Genomic DNA, 15,175 nt, shown 5'->3' with positions numbered 1-15,175 from the left:
GTATTCCCATCTCTTTCAGAATTTTCCACAGTTTATTGTGATCCACACAGTCAAAGGCTTTGGCATAGTCAATAAAGCAGAAATAGATGTTTTTCTGGAACTCTCTTGCTTTTTCCATGATCCAGCAGATATTGGCAATTTGATCTCTGGTTCCTCTGCCTTTTCTAAAACCAGCTTGAACATCAGGAAGTTCACGGTTCACGTATTGCTGTAGCATACTTACACTGAAATATATTTTTTGTTGATCTAGAACTCAAATTCAACTGGAGTCCTGTATTGCTAATTGTTAAATCTGATGATCATAATCTCAGGGCACTTTCTTTCCAGGTTTGGGAAATGATCTTAAGTGACCTTACAGGGGACCAGCAGGCTTTGGGGTGTCCTATGCTATAGCCTGGCAAGAATCGTGACAGCAGCTTCAAGTTTTCGGAACTTTAGGAATGATCAATTAACTAAAGCTCAATCCCATTATTGTCAGGGAAATTCAAGTTAAAATCAGAATAATACACCAGTTCACATCCTGGACTACCACCAAGCCCAATAGTACTATCTGTTGCTGGGCCCACAGCAGCATCTGGTGGCCTTGTTATTTCTCTGACCTCATCCCTCTGTGCTCTCACCTTCACGCTCTCTCTCAGCCGCATCAGCCTCTCTGCTGTTGCTGGAACACATGTGGCTGATTCCTGTGTATGAACCTCTGGGTCTGCTTCCTCTCCTTCAAATGCTCTCCCCACAACAGTCATGCGGTTCGTCTCCTCCTTAGCTTTGTTCAAGTGACACGTCCTCAGTGATGGCCTCCCTTGATCATCCCATTTAAAATTGAAACCCAACACTCCAGACTCCCTTTCCTTTGCCTTATTTTTTCATAGGCATGACCGCCTTCTCAAATACGATATACTTTTCTTATTTATTCTATGTACAGTTTGATTCTTCCACTGGAATACAAGCTCCATGAGGTCTGGTCTTCTTTCAATCGTTTGTTTGTTTGTTTGTTTATTTACTGTTGCCTGTGCTGGGTCTGCCTTGCTGCATGGGCTTTTGTCTAATTGCAGAGAGCGGAGGGCTACTCTCTGGTGCATGGGCTTCTCATTGCAGTGGCGTCTCTTGGAGTGGCGCACGGGCTCTACAGTGCTTCGGGCTTCAGGAGTTGTCGTGCCTGGTTCCATTAGTTGCAGCTCTCGGGGTCTAGATCACAGAATCAGCAGTTGCGGCTTAGTTACTCTGCAGCATGTGGGATCCTCCTGAGTCAGGGATCAAACACGCATCTCCTGCATCGGCAGATTCTTTACCACCAAACCACCAGGGAAGCTTGGGTCTGGTCTTTCTGTTTTGTTCATTGTTGTATCTTCAGTACCAAAAGCAGAGCCAGGAATATAACAAGTGCTCAGTAAGTTTTTAAAAAAATAACTAGATAAAAACGAGGAGGTGGAAATTCTCCTGCCGTGCTGCTGGGAGAATATATTGATACAGAGACTCTAGTGAGTGTCCCATTGAGAACAGCCTAGGTTATAGTACAGTAACAACTGCAAAAACCTCAATTAACACAGGAAGTTTCTTTCTCACTCACATAAAATCCACCAAGGGTCTTAGTCTCTCCATGGGACAGCTGTCCTCCATGTGGTCACTCAGTGTCCCAGGCTCTTTTCTGTCTCCTGAAGTCCTCTGTGTTGCTACAGCAGGGGAAGGGAGACAGGAGGATGTCCCAGGGAGTTTTCATTGTCTTAGTCGAAGTGACATCTGTCACTTCAGCTCACATTTCATTGTCCAGAACTGGCCACACGGTCCCATGTCACTGCTGAGGGACAGAGAAGTATATTTTCTTGTGTGCCTCAGAAGAAGAAATAGGAAACAGAATGTCGTAACCATATCATGGTCTTCGTCATGGAGAACTAATTGACCACCTCTACAGGCAACTTGAGGATGAGATGGCTGGATGGCATCACTGACTCAATGGACGTGAATCTGAGTGAACTCCGGGAGTTGGTGATGGACAGGGAGGCCTGGTGTGCTGCAATTCATGGGGTCCCAAAGAGTCGGACACGACTGAGCAACTGAACTGAACTGAACTGATAGGCAACTTGGATGTGCACATTTGCTAAAAATCTACTAATTCTGCTCTTAAATGTATCCTTGATCATTTCAAATTTTTTTGTTTGTTTGTTTGTTTTTGGTTTTTCTTTGGCCATGTCCCATGGCTTATGGGATCTTAGTTCCCTGATCAGGGATTGAACCCATGTCCCCTGCAGCAGAGGCATGGAACCCCAATCACTGGACCAGCAGGGAAGTCCCTCAGATTGTTTTGGATGAGCTTCACAATAAGAACCACATTTTACATCATAACCCAGCCATATTTCATATACATATATATATTTTCAGAAACTATATATTTAGTCTGAAACAAAAATTTCAGAAACAGAACTGTCTTATTATGGGCAAGGCACTCTTGATGTTTTTGAAACTATTCCATTTCATGTTTCAGAAGTTATGCTCATTGTGACCTACTGATTCTACCAGCCTTATCATCTGTGTGTAGGTGTGTGAGTGTGTGTGTGTGTATGTTAGCACTTCCTTACTTCCTTGCCTTATAAACTGTTTCAGACTCAAACTGTATAGTTCCTGTTTCAGTCCTAGAATCAATCATTTCTCTAAAGAACTGTGGCCCCTTTTGTTGGAGAATGATGTTAGAAATGAACGCCTGGGCTCTGAATGTCCTTGTTGCTATTGATGATTGCTTTTTAAAACTCTACCTCTTTGCATTGTTATAGTCATTGCTCCAAATATTACTACCACATTAATTTTTCTTTAAAAATCTTAATGGTTATCTCACATGGTCTGGAGGCAGGTGAGACCAGGATTGGTTCAGTGGCTCAATGATATAACAAAGAACCCAGACTTTTTTCCCCTTCTGCTCTGGTATCTTCAGTATTTTCTGTCTTCAAGCTTATTGCTTTATGATGGCAAGATGGCTGCCACGGCTTCAGACCTTACTTCCCAAGGCAGTAACTGAAGTCAGGATGGAATGGAATAAGATTCTTTCATTTCCCTTTATCAGAGAGAATAAACCTTTTCTCAAACCCCTTCAAGTTTTATTGGCACATAATGGATCACATGATCACTTCTAAGTCAATCACTAGCAAACAGGAACAAGGTTTAGACCAATCAGGGTTCACCTTTTGGAGCAAGCCTCGCTTTCCTTGAGTACATTGTTACCTGATGCCTGGAAAATACTGGGGCTGGGTTAGCAAGAGAGGGATGTGTGGTGGGAAAAAGGTCCACTCCCTGGAAATGGTTTGGATTTTTCTTGGGAAATTCCTGGGGGCGGGGGAAGGAGGAGAGTTAAGTTGTCTATGATATGGGGAAAGATTTTTAACCCCCTTCTTTCTGTGTGTGTGTGTGTGTGTGTGTGTGTGTGTGTGTGTGTGTGTGTGTGAGTCACTCAGTCGTGTCTGACTCTTTGCGATCCTAAAGACTATAGCCCATCAGGCTCCTTTGTCAGTGGGATTCTCCAGGCAAGAATGTTGGAGCGGGTTGCTATTCGTTTTCCAGGGCAATCTTCCTGACCCAAGGATCAAACCCACATCTCCTGCACTGTAGGCAGATTCTTTACCATCTGAGCCACCAGGGAAGCCCAAGCCCCTTACTTGACTTGTTTCTTTTTTGTCTCCAAACTTTCTCCCAAAGCAGTTTCCTCAAATTCACCTTCTTCCTCCTGAAGCTGATTCATCCCAGCATTACTGCGTGAGGGCATCCAGGGCTGGAGGGTTGGCCCTCATCTATGTGTGGCTTCCATGTCTGCACCCAAGCAGCTGTTATAGTTGCTAAATAGGCTAAGTCACTTCAGTCATGTCTGACTCTTTGCAATCCCATGGACTGCAACCCTCCAGGCTCCTCTGTCTATGAGGAGGTATTCTCCAGGTAAGAATACTGGAGTGGGTTGCCATGCCCTCCTCTGAGGGATCTTCCCGACCCTGGGATCAAAACTGCGTCTCTTATGTTTCCTGCATTGGCAGGCGGATTCTTTACCACTAGCGCCACCTGGGAAGCCCCAATTAGCAGAAAGGCCAAAAAACAGGCCAAGAAGGGCATTTAGGGACTTCCCTGGTGGTCCAGTGGCTAAGTCTCCACGCTCCCCAGTGCTCAGGACCCAAGTTTGATCCCTGGTCAGGGAACTAGATCCCACAGGCTGCAACTAAGAATTCAGATGCCACAACTAAAGATCCCACATACTGCAGTGGAGACCGAAGATCCCACCTGTTGCAACAAAGACCCAGTGCAGCCAAATAAGTAAATAAATAAACATATCTTTAAAAGAAGAGCATTTAGGGTTGTCACTGAGATCAGTAGTTAGGGTAAGTAATTCGAGATGCTGTAACAAATAAACTCCTAAGTCTCAGTGTCTTAACACAAAATTATATATCTCACTTACACGATGTCTAACATAGCAGTTCCTTTTAGGCAGATGGTCTACAGGGCCCTGGTTCCTTTTCTTTTATGGTCCCTCTCTCCCCAGTGGGTTTCCCAGGTGGCGCTAGCAGTAAAGAACCTGCCTGCCCATGCAGGAGATGTAAGAGACGCAGGTTAGATCCCTGGGTCAGGAAGATCACCCTGAGGAGGGCATGGCAACCCACTCCAGGATTCTTGCCTGGAGAATCTCTGCGGACAGAGGAGCCTGGTGGGCTACAGTCCACAGGGTGGCAGAGTTGGACACGACTGAGCGACTAAGCATGCACGCATGCATCCCCTGCACACTCAGACTTCTCTTCTGGATTCTCTATCGATCCAGAATGTGGGAAAAGAAAGGGCACAGAGCGTCATGTGGTTACTTGTCCTGGCAGTAGCACATGTATTTGACCGTGTTTCATTGGCTAGAACCCAGCCCCATGGCCAGCTGTAACTGCAAAAGAGACTGGGAAACCTCTGGCCATTTGCCCAAGAAGAGTAAACAAGATTTGATGGTCAGTGGACATTTTTGCCACAGGAGATGACCCAGACATTCCAAACGTCACTTCTGCTTGCATCCTCTTGGTCTAAAATTGTTCATGGCCACTTCTAGCTATAAGAGAGGCTGATTTTGTAAAACTGATACTTTATGGATTTTTAAAACTATGATCGTCTTAACTTTAAGAATTAATTTTGGGGAAGAATTGGCACGTCCTCTTTTGAAATTTCCTCGTTTGACTCCTACTAACGTGGGATAGGATTGTTTCTAGGTATTTTAAAGTATTTTTGCTGACAATGTGAAAGGAGCCCAATTTCCCACAACATTCTCTAGAAGCCCAGGATCTATCGACATGGTGACTTTTTATAAGTGATCTTGAGGGCACTCTTTCTACCCCCTTCTGATGGCTATGTCAGAAGCTTTCTCTGTCTCCTTTATACTTTAGTAAAACTTTATTACGCAGAAGCTCTGAGTGATCAAGCCTCGTCTCTGACCCCGGATTGAATTCTTCTCCTCCAGAGGCCAAGGATCCCCGCATCTTTGCGTGATTCAGCAACAACCTTTCATCTTGGGGGCTCATCTGGGATTCTTCAGGACAAGATGAGCCTGATAATCTATGAGAGCCTACTTCTGCTGACTCCAAAAATCTTTTTGAGTCTGCTGTTTGATCCTCAAGACAATGCCTTCCTGTCCTGGGCTCACTCCTATGCAGCATTTCATAATCGGTCTAACTGCTGGGTCTGCGGAGCACTCCCCTTTTCATCAGTGGAAGGCTTCCTATGGTGGACATCTCCACTTCAGGGAAAAGACTTTCTCCAAGTCTGCAAATACCTTCAACAACAATCACATGTGATGCCTCGTCTTAAACTGATGACATCTAACAACCTTAAGATGGACTGATGTAACTACGGACATAATGTGACTTTTCATTTTAACTTGATTTAATGACTATTTTGCCTTACGTCTGTAACTGTATAATGGGCTTTTCTAACTGTCTAAAAACTTTTAAGTTACAAATGGTTGTCCAAGCTCCTACGAGTGCCACAGCCCCCTCCAACTATTACTTGGGGCCCTGGATCAGAGACCCTCAATATGAGGGTTAGGAGAATATGTTGCCTCAACAATTTAGGGGCTATGCCCCTAAATAGCAGGAAGTAGTTATGGAATGAAAATGACACCCCTTTTCCTTGGCAACATAATTCTCCTAAAAGTAAAGGGGGGAATGAGAGAGTCATTTCCTAGACAGGTTGATAAGAAGTCTAGGGGTCCCCAAGAAGAGAGGGGTCTGGAATTCTGTATCCTACCTAAGGACAGTCTCTGGATTAAACCTTCTGGCTAATTCTGTTACCTTTAAATGTAAATTATGGGAGTAGGTCTGGTCTTTACAAGGATTCAGTTCAGTTCAGTCGCTCAGTCATGTCCGACTCTTTGCGACCCCATGAACTGCAGCACGCCAGGCCTCCCTGTCCATCACCATCTCCCGGAGTTCACTCAGACTCACATCCATCGAGTCCCTGATGCCATCCAGCCATCTCATCCTCGGTCGTCCCCTTCTCCTCCTGCCCCCAATCCCTCCCAGCATCAGAGTCTTTTCCAATGAGTCAACTCTTCACATGAGGTGGCCAAAGTACTGGAACTTCAGTTTCAGCATCATTCCTTCCAAAGAAATCCCAGGGTTGATCTCCTTTAGAATGGACTGGTTGGATCTCCTTGCAGTCCAAGGGACTCTCAGGAGTCTTCTCCAACACCACAGTTCAAAAGCATCAATTCTTATGTGCTCAGCCTTCTTCACAGTCCAACTCTCACATCCATACATGACTACTGGAAAAACCATAGCCTTGACTAGACGGACCTTGGTCAGCAAAGTAATGGCTCTGCTTTTGAATATACTATCTAGGTTGCTCATAACCTTTCTTCCAAGGAGTAAGCGTCTTTTAATTTCATGGCTGCAGTCACCATCTGCAGTGGTTTTGGAGCCCCCCCAAAATAAAGTCTGACACTGTTTCCACTGTTTCCCCATCTATTTGCCATGAAGTGATGGGACCAGATGCCATGATCTTCGTTTTCTGAATGTTGAGCTTTAAGCCAACTTTTTCACTCTCTTCTTTCACTTTCATCAAGAGGCTTTTGAGTTCCTCTTCACTTTCTGCCATAAGGGTGGTGTCATCTGCATATCTGAGGTTATTGACATTTCTCCTGGCAATCTTGATTCCAGCTTGTGTTTCTTCCAGTCCAGCGTTTCTCATGAGGTACTCTGCATATAAGTTAAATAAGCAGGGTGACAATATACAGCCTTGACATACTCCTTTTCCTATTTGGAACCAGTCTGTTGTTCCATGTCCAGTTCTAACTGTTGCCTCCTGATCTGCATACAGATTTCTCAAGAGGCAGGTCAGGTGGTCTGGTATTCCCATCTCTTTCAGAATTTTCCACAGTTTATTGTGATCCACACAGTCAAAGGCTTTGGCATAGTTAATAAAGCAGAAATAGATGTTTTTCTGGAACTCTCTTACTTTTTCCATGATCCAGCGGATGTTATAAGGATTATATAACAATAATGTATCCTGCCTGAAGGCAGTCTCTGGATTAAACCTTCTGGCTAATTCTGTTATCTTAAAATGTAAATTATGGGAGTAGGTCTGGTGAGATCTTTACAATCTCCAGACGTTCTTTGGATTCATTGGAGAGTATATAACTCCATCGCTAACATTAGCAAGCGGGTACTCTTTCTACCCCCTTCTGATGTCTATGTCAGAAGCTTTCTCTATCTCCTTTATACTTTAATAAAACTTTATTACACACACACACACACACACAAAAGGTGATCTTGAATCCAGCCTCCTATTGAAAGTGTTAGTTGCTTAGTCATGTCTGACTCTGCCATCTCGTAGACTGTAGCCCGCCAGGCCCCTCTGTCCATGGAATTCTCCAGGCAAGATTACTGCAGTGGATTGGCATTCCCTTCTCCAGAGGATCTTCCCAATCCAGGGATCAAACCCAGGTCTGTCACACTGCAGGTAGCTTCTTTACTGTCTGAGCCACCAGGGAAGCCTCCTATTGAGGTTGATTCTAATACTATTATCAGTTTGTTCTCTGCATTATTTCTAGGTTACTACAGATTTACTTTTTTGCTCAGGGCCATTGCTGCTCAAGATATTGTTCTTTCTTTCTTTTTGCTTTTTGGCCCCACTGTGCAACATGTGGGATCTTAGTTCCCTAACCAGGGATGGAAGCGTGCCACCTGCATTGGAAGCTCAGAGTCTTGACTGCTGGATCACCAAGAAAGTCCCAAGACATCATTGTCTGTGCCATCATGATGCAACTTGTCTTAAAGGATGCTCTGTTTTTGTCTCCAGGATTTTCTTCCAAGTCACTGTCACCCATGCCCAAGGTTAGATGTATGCAGAGAGCCAATGACATCCGCAGGTTGACTGCTGCCTTACTGACATTGGTTGAAGAGGAAGCCTGCATTCAAACACGTTAAAATGAGCAACCAAGAATCAGTATTATCCATGGATATGTTTATTTATATATTTTCTGGATCATTTGATAATAGGTTGCAGGCCTCATGTCAGATTACCTCTAAATGCTTAAATGTGAATTTCCTAAGAACAAAGATATTTGCTTATGCGATTACAGTGTGTGTGTGTGTGTTAGCTGCTTAGTCATGTCTGACTCTTTTCAACCGACACTTTGCGAGACCCCATGGATTGTAGCCTACCAGGCTCCTCCATCCATGGAATTTTCCAGGCAAGAGTACTGGAGTGGGTTGCCATTGCCTTCTCCAATGCAACCATAGTACAATGATCAAAATCAGGAAATTCAGCAGTGATACAATAATCTAATCTACAGACCTTTATCAAAGTTCTTCAGTTGTTCAAAAACTGACCTTTATAGCAAAGAAAAAAAGATTTGTTTTAAACCTTTATTTTACCAGTCAGGATGACATAGTCTATTTAGTTATCATATCGCTTCGTTTGGAACAGTTCCTCGATCTTTCTTTGTGTTTTACGACATTGACAGTTTTGAAGGTTTCATGTCAGTTATTCTGTAGACTGTCAGTTTGGGTTGGTCAGATGTTTTCTCACAACCAGATTCAGGTTATAGACTTTTAAAGCAGAGAAATTGTCATAAAAGTCATTCTGTGTCCTCCGTGCCTTTTATCAGGAGGTAGAGAATGCGTTGTGTCCCATTGCTGCCCATGATGTTTCTCACTGTAAAGTTACTCTTTCTCCCTTTGTAATTAATAACTAATCCATAGGGAAATACTCCAACACTGTGTGAATACCAGTTTTCACCAAACCTCCACTTGCTCGCTTTGGATGACTTCATTTTCCCCCTACAGATTGCTATTCAAGAACCAGCCTAAAAGATGGGATCTAAACTATCCAGTCTAAACGAGGAGATCCCCAAACATACATGTGGATGCGTGTTAAGTCACTTCAGTCGAGTCCAGCTCTATGCGACCCCATGGCCTGTAGCCTGCCAGGCTCCTCTGGCCGTGGGATTCTCCAGGCAAGAATACTGGAATGGGTTGCCATTCTCTTCTCCAGGGGAATCTTCTCAGCCCAGGGATTGAACCTGGGTCTCCTGCATTGTAGGCAGACTCTTTATCATCTGAGCCACCAGGGAAGCCTCACAAGTACGGAACTCTTCAAAGGCATGGCTGCGATGAGTGCCTTTCTCTCTTTATATGAATCATATATAAATTGTAAACCCTCATCATTTTTTTCACCCCAGAATTGTAGGACAGCCTAATCTCCATCCCTCCGTTAACCCTCTCCCAGGACATAAATGATGGGTACTATATTCAGCAAAGATGCCCCCAGGGATCCACATCCATGTCTGTAACCACTAGACGGCAGGGCACAGGACCATTTGCACACATTTCTGCCACCTTCTTTTCTTTCCTGGCAAAAGTGTCACAGACATAAAATTTCCAGAGGGGGTGGCTTTGTACTCTGTGAACTCATTGTCTCACCTTGCGGCAAATGTCATTGTTTTATTCCATTCATATGGTGAGCATCCCAGCTTGTGGGCAGTTCTGATGGGGAACTTGTCATCCAGGGACCTTGAACCTGGATGGCACAGTTGCATCAGCTTGGGCCCCCCAGGGGCGGGGAGCAGCTCTGGCGCTGATGGAAACAGACGTTGGCCAGGGCGGACCTGAAGCACCTGCCAGCAACGCCAATGCTGGTTCTTCCTCCAGATCCCACTCTGATCCATACACCTGGCACCTCAGTCTTCCCCAGGTCCCCACTGGATATTCTTTTGATTCCCATTTTTAAAATTAGGCAAGTGAGGTTACCATGGACCAGGGATACATAGATAGTGGCAAAGCTTGGGTTTGGACACTGGCCTGCCTGGCCCCAAAGGCTGGGATCTTGTTGTTGTTCAGCCGCTAAGTCACGTCCGACTCTTTGAGACCCCGTGGACTGCAGGACACCAGGCCTCCCTGTCCCTCATCATCTCCCTGAGTTTGCTTAAACTCATGTCTATCGAGTCAGTGATGCCATCCAACCATCTCATCCTCTGTCGCCCCTTTCTCCTCTTGCCCTCAATCTTTCCCAGCATCAGGGTCTTTTCCAGGATCTTGACTTTGGTGCTATTCTGCTTCTGGAATTATCCATGGAGTTATCTAGAGGTCTTTGATAAGCTATTCAATAAAAGGCAGATCTAGCCCATGAATCCTTAAATATTCTCCCAAAGAGATACCCTCTCCCCAAATGACACCTTTTGTCCTCAAAACAATTCTTAAGTTCTTGGATTCTTAGGGGTTCAAGACCAAAGCTAGGCAGACTCTTCAGCTTCCCATCTTCCCCCCAGTAAAATGTCCCCTCCTCCTAGGGAGGGGCAAGGAGAGATCAAGGGGGAGATTTCACTCTGCCTTAGGCTGCCTTCAAGAGTATGACAGATTTTCTTCTCTGGAAATGGCTGCAAAAACCATCTATGGCTGCAACAAGGCTTCTAGAACCTTGCTACTCCTGCATCAAGAGTGAGTCTGTGTCTCCTTCCTCGGGAACTGAGAGAGCCTTGGTGACTGCCTTGACTAATAAAGTGGAAGTGATGTTATGTAATTCCAAAGCTAGCTCATAAAAATGCCACACACTTTTGAGTTGTTCTCGAAAATCCCATGGACGGAGGAGCCTGGTGGGCTGCAGTCCATGGGGTCGCTAAGAGTCGGACACGACTGAGTGACTTCACTTTCACTTTTCACTTTCATGCATTGGAGAAGGAAATGGCAACCCACTCCAGTGTTCTTGCCTGGAGAATCCCAGGGACGGGGGAGCCTGGTGGGCTACCGTCTATGGGGTCGCAGCAGCAGCAGCAGCAGTGTGGAAGGCTTAACACAATACCTGGCATACAGTAGGTGTCCATAGTGTGTGCTGAGGGAGGAGGGGGTATTTCCTCCACCCTCTGCAGAATCTCCAGGGATCCTCGTCCTCGCTCTGTCCTCCACCGCGAGTCTGACCCGGTAGGTGGTGGTGGTGAGAGGTCCAGAGAAGAAAGGAGGGGAGGGGTTCTTCTAGCCGGGTCAGCCCTGTTGTTCTCTCATTTCCCAGCAGCGGGCGCTCTGATGAAGTTAGAATTACAGCTCATCGCCATTGCGGTGACCATAGCTAGCCCTGTTTGCGCAGATCTGACTGTACGCGGCCGAGCGCTTTGGCTCTCTTAAATGAGACAGGACTCTCAATGTCTTTCTTAAAATTAAGAAATCTGGCAGAGTCACGGGCTTTTATATTCACTATATTTGTAGAAGAAAAGTGCCAACCATCCTCTTCTGATGGAAAAAGAAAACCGACAAGTATTTATTCCTTTTAATAATAGCGATGATGTTATCACCATGGCAACAAATGATTAAGGAAGACAACCAATCAGAACTGCAGGTTTCTCCCGGAGGTTATTTTTCTCAAGACATGGCAACAATTTTTAGGAGACTCTCAAAGACTCTTTTGTTCAACTTATCCTTCAAGGACAGTCTTAAATGAACAGACCAGGTTGGTGACAGGAACCCAGCCTCCAGGGTTGCACAGGAAAACCAGATGGGTATTCTTAGTTTGCTTCCTTATGGGATGGATTCTTTAGATGGTTTATTATGCAAAACAGCATCTCTGTATGCAGCTAGCTGCAGGGGAGAAAGGACATCTTTACCTCTTTTTTACATTTTAAACATTATTTTTATTAAAAATTTCAAATCACTTTTTCACACTCCCTTGGTTAATAGTTGGGTACTTGCATGTTAAAGAGCTGGTTCTGAATCTCTTGGGTTGACATCACAGAAAAAAGCAGCACCTTGATCTTGGACTTCTCAGCCTCCAGAAGTGTGAGAAAATATATGTCCGTTGCTAAAGCCACCCAATTGAGGGTATTTTGTCACAGAAGCCTAAGCAGGCTAAAACATTGAGTTCCCTTCTTCTGCCCATAGTCTCAGTGGCCCACAGACTAACATACACCTCTCTTTCACCTCTGTCCCCTAAACACTCCTGAACAAGGGATTTTGTCCCGGATCAGCCTGACTGGGGAGAGGTCGAGAAAAAGCTCCATTTCCCTAGCATTCTTCTCTGGTTGAGGCATTGTCATAATAACTGCTCTTCATCTCACTCCGTTTCCAGCTGTGTTATGTGCACAATAGAAATACACACACAGAAACTGAGCTCTGTGGTGCTGCAGCTTCTCAACAGAAGCTCCTCTAAGTCTTTTGAACAGAGAACATTTAATGCAGGAGATTTACTAGCAAGGTGTCCATAGGGTCAGAAAAGCAAGAGCCAGGAAGGATGGTGAGGGCAAAAAGAAGTAGCGCATATCAGCCCTTCATTCCTTTTTATGGCTGAATAATATTCCATTGTAGGCTTCCCTGGTGGCTCAGTGGTAAAGAATCTGCCTGCAATGTAGGATACAGTCTGTGGTGCCATAAAGAGTCGGACACGACTTAGCAACTAAATAACCACAGTGTTCCATTCTATGGATACGCTGAACTTTGGATTTTTAAAAAATATTTATTTGGCTGCACTTGGCCTTAGTTGTGGCATATAGGATCTTTTAGTTGCAGCATGTAGGATCTAGTTCCCTGACCAGGGATGGAACCCAGGCCTCCTGCTTTGGGAGCCCAGAGTCTTAGCCACTGGACCACCAGGTAAGTCTCCTGCCATACTTTATTTATTTATCTGTTGAAGGCCCTTTGGGCTGTTACTACCTTTTGGCCATCATGAATAAGGCTACAGTGAACATAGATATACAAGTTTTTGTTTGAATACTTCAGTAATTCTGTTCTCGGGTGATGAAAAATGCTCTAAAATTGATGGTGCTGGTGGTTGTGCAGCTCAGGGAATATAGCTCAAGCCACTGAGTAGTACACTTTAAAAGGGTGAGTTTTATGGCATGTGAATTACATACCAATTAAGCTGTTACAAAAACCCTGAAAATGCTCAAACTTAATTTTACATTTACCCACATAAATGTATGATAGGAGGCAAAGCACACAAATTCTTCCTTCACAGGTCTGGACCTTTCATTCTCCAGGGCTTTGTCACAGCAGGATGCCCTTATGTGTGTACCTGTGTGAGCTCAGTGGTGTCTGACGCTTTGTGACCCCGTGAACTGTAAGCCCGCCAGGCTCCTCTGTCCCTGGGATTTCTCAGGCGAGAATACTGGAGTTGGTTGCCGTTTTCTTCTCCAGGACATCTTCCCGACCCAGCGATGGAACTCGAGTCTCCGGCATCTCCTGCATTGGCAGGCAGATTCTTTACCACTAGCGCCACTTGGGGAGCTCGTATGGTAGTTGCTTTTCTTACATAGCGGCTCAAGTCTTCAAGAGATCAAGATGAAACTGCTTGTCCTCTTAAAAGCTAGGTCCTGGACTGGCATAATGCCACTTCTGTCATACTCTGTTGGTCAAAGCAATCAGGGGTTCTGGCCCAATCAGTCTAAAATTACCAGGAACGAGCCTGTTGTATTATTCAGTTCAGTCACTCAGTCGTGTCCGACTCTTTGCGACCCCGTGAACTGCAGCACGCCAGGCCTCCCTGTCCATCACCATCTCCCGGAGTTCACTCAAACTCACGTCCATCGAGTCAGTGATGCCATCCAGCCATCTCATCCTCTGTCGTCCCCTTCTCCTCCTGCCCCCAATCCCTCCCAGCATCAGTCTTTTCCAATGAGTCAACTCTTCACATAAGGTGGCCAAAGTATTGGAGTTTCAGCTTTAGCATCAGTCCTTCCAAAGAATACCCAGGACTGATCTCCTTTAGGATGGACTGGTTGGATCTCCTTGCAGTCCAAGGGACTCTCAGGAGTCTTCTCCAGCACCACAGTTCCAAAGCATCAATTCTTCGGCGCTCAGCTTTCTTCACAGTCCAACTCTCACATCCATACATGACCACTGGAAAAACCATAGCCTTGACTAGACGAACCTTTGTTGGCAAAGTAATGTCTGTGCTTTTGAAAATGCTATCTAGGTTGGTCTTAACTTTCCTTCCAAGGAGTAAGCATCTTTTAATTTCATGGCTGCAATCACCATCTGCGGTGATTTTGGAGTCCCCAAAAATAAAGTCTGACACTGTTTCCCCATCTATTTGTTAGGGCTACCATAACAGTGTCTACAACAACTTAAATAAATACAATCCTGCTGTTCTCCCACTGGCCACCAGATAGTGCACTGGATTTAATATTAATACCTAACACTGGAGAAACAGCTGGGGGTATAGCTCAGTGGTAGAGCGCATGCTTAGCATGCATGAGGCCCTGGGTTCAATCCCCAGTACCTCCATCTATATATTTTGTGCTTCCCTAGTGGCTCAGACGGTAAAGAATCTGCCCACAATGCGGGAGACCCAGATTTCATTAGATCCCTGGGTTGGGAAGATCCCCTGGAGAAGGGAATGGCTACACACTCCAGTATTCTTACCTGGAAAATTCCATGGACAGGGGAGCCTGGCGGGTTACAGTCCACTGGGTCGCAAAGAGTTGGACACGACTGAGCAACTAACAGAGCAGGTAGAGGCTCAGACACTGCTAAATGCTTTTGTTAATTTAGTTGAGGTGGGACTTTTGATTTTTTCTTTAAAAAAATTATTCATTTATTTATTTTTGGCTGCACTGGGTCTTCATTGCTGTGCTCGGGCCTTGTCTAATTGTGGGGAGACGGCTCTAGAGCGCAAGCTCAGTAGTTGTGGTATGTGGGATCCTGCCATATCAGGGATGGAACCCATTTCCCCTGCATCGGCAGACTGATTCTTA

At 45.1% G+C, this 15,175-nt stretch overlaps 1 non-coding gene across 1 annotated transcript; it reads left to right on the top strand.

The window, feature by feature from the left end:
* The first annotated feature begins 14,633 nt into the window (after positions 1 to 14,633).
* TRNAA-AGC (transfer RNA alanine (anticodon AGC)) lies at positions 14,634 to 14,705 on the top strand. Its single transcript has one exon. It is a non-coding gene; the product is annotated as a tRNA-Ala (tRNA).
* The last annotated feature ends 470 nt before the right edge of the window (positions 14,706 to 15,175 follow it).

The sequence above is a fragment of the Ovis aries genome, chromosome 14 (assembly GCF_016772045.2).
Source record: "Ovis aries strain OAR_USU_Benz2616 breed Rambouillet chromosome 14, ARS-UI_Ramb_v3.0, whole genome shotgun sequence".
Classification (NCBI taxonomy): Eukaryota; Metazoa; Chordata; class Mammalia; order Artiodactyla; family Bovidae; genus Ovis; species Ovis aries.
The sequence above is the reverse complement of the archived record's forward strand: the minus strand, read 5'-3'. Positions and strand labels throughout refer to the sequence as shown.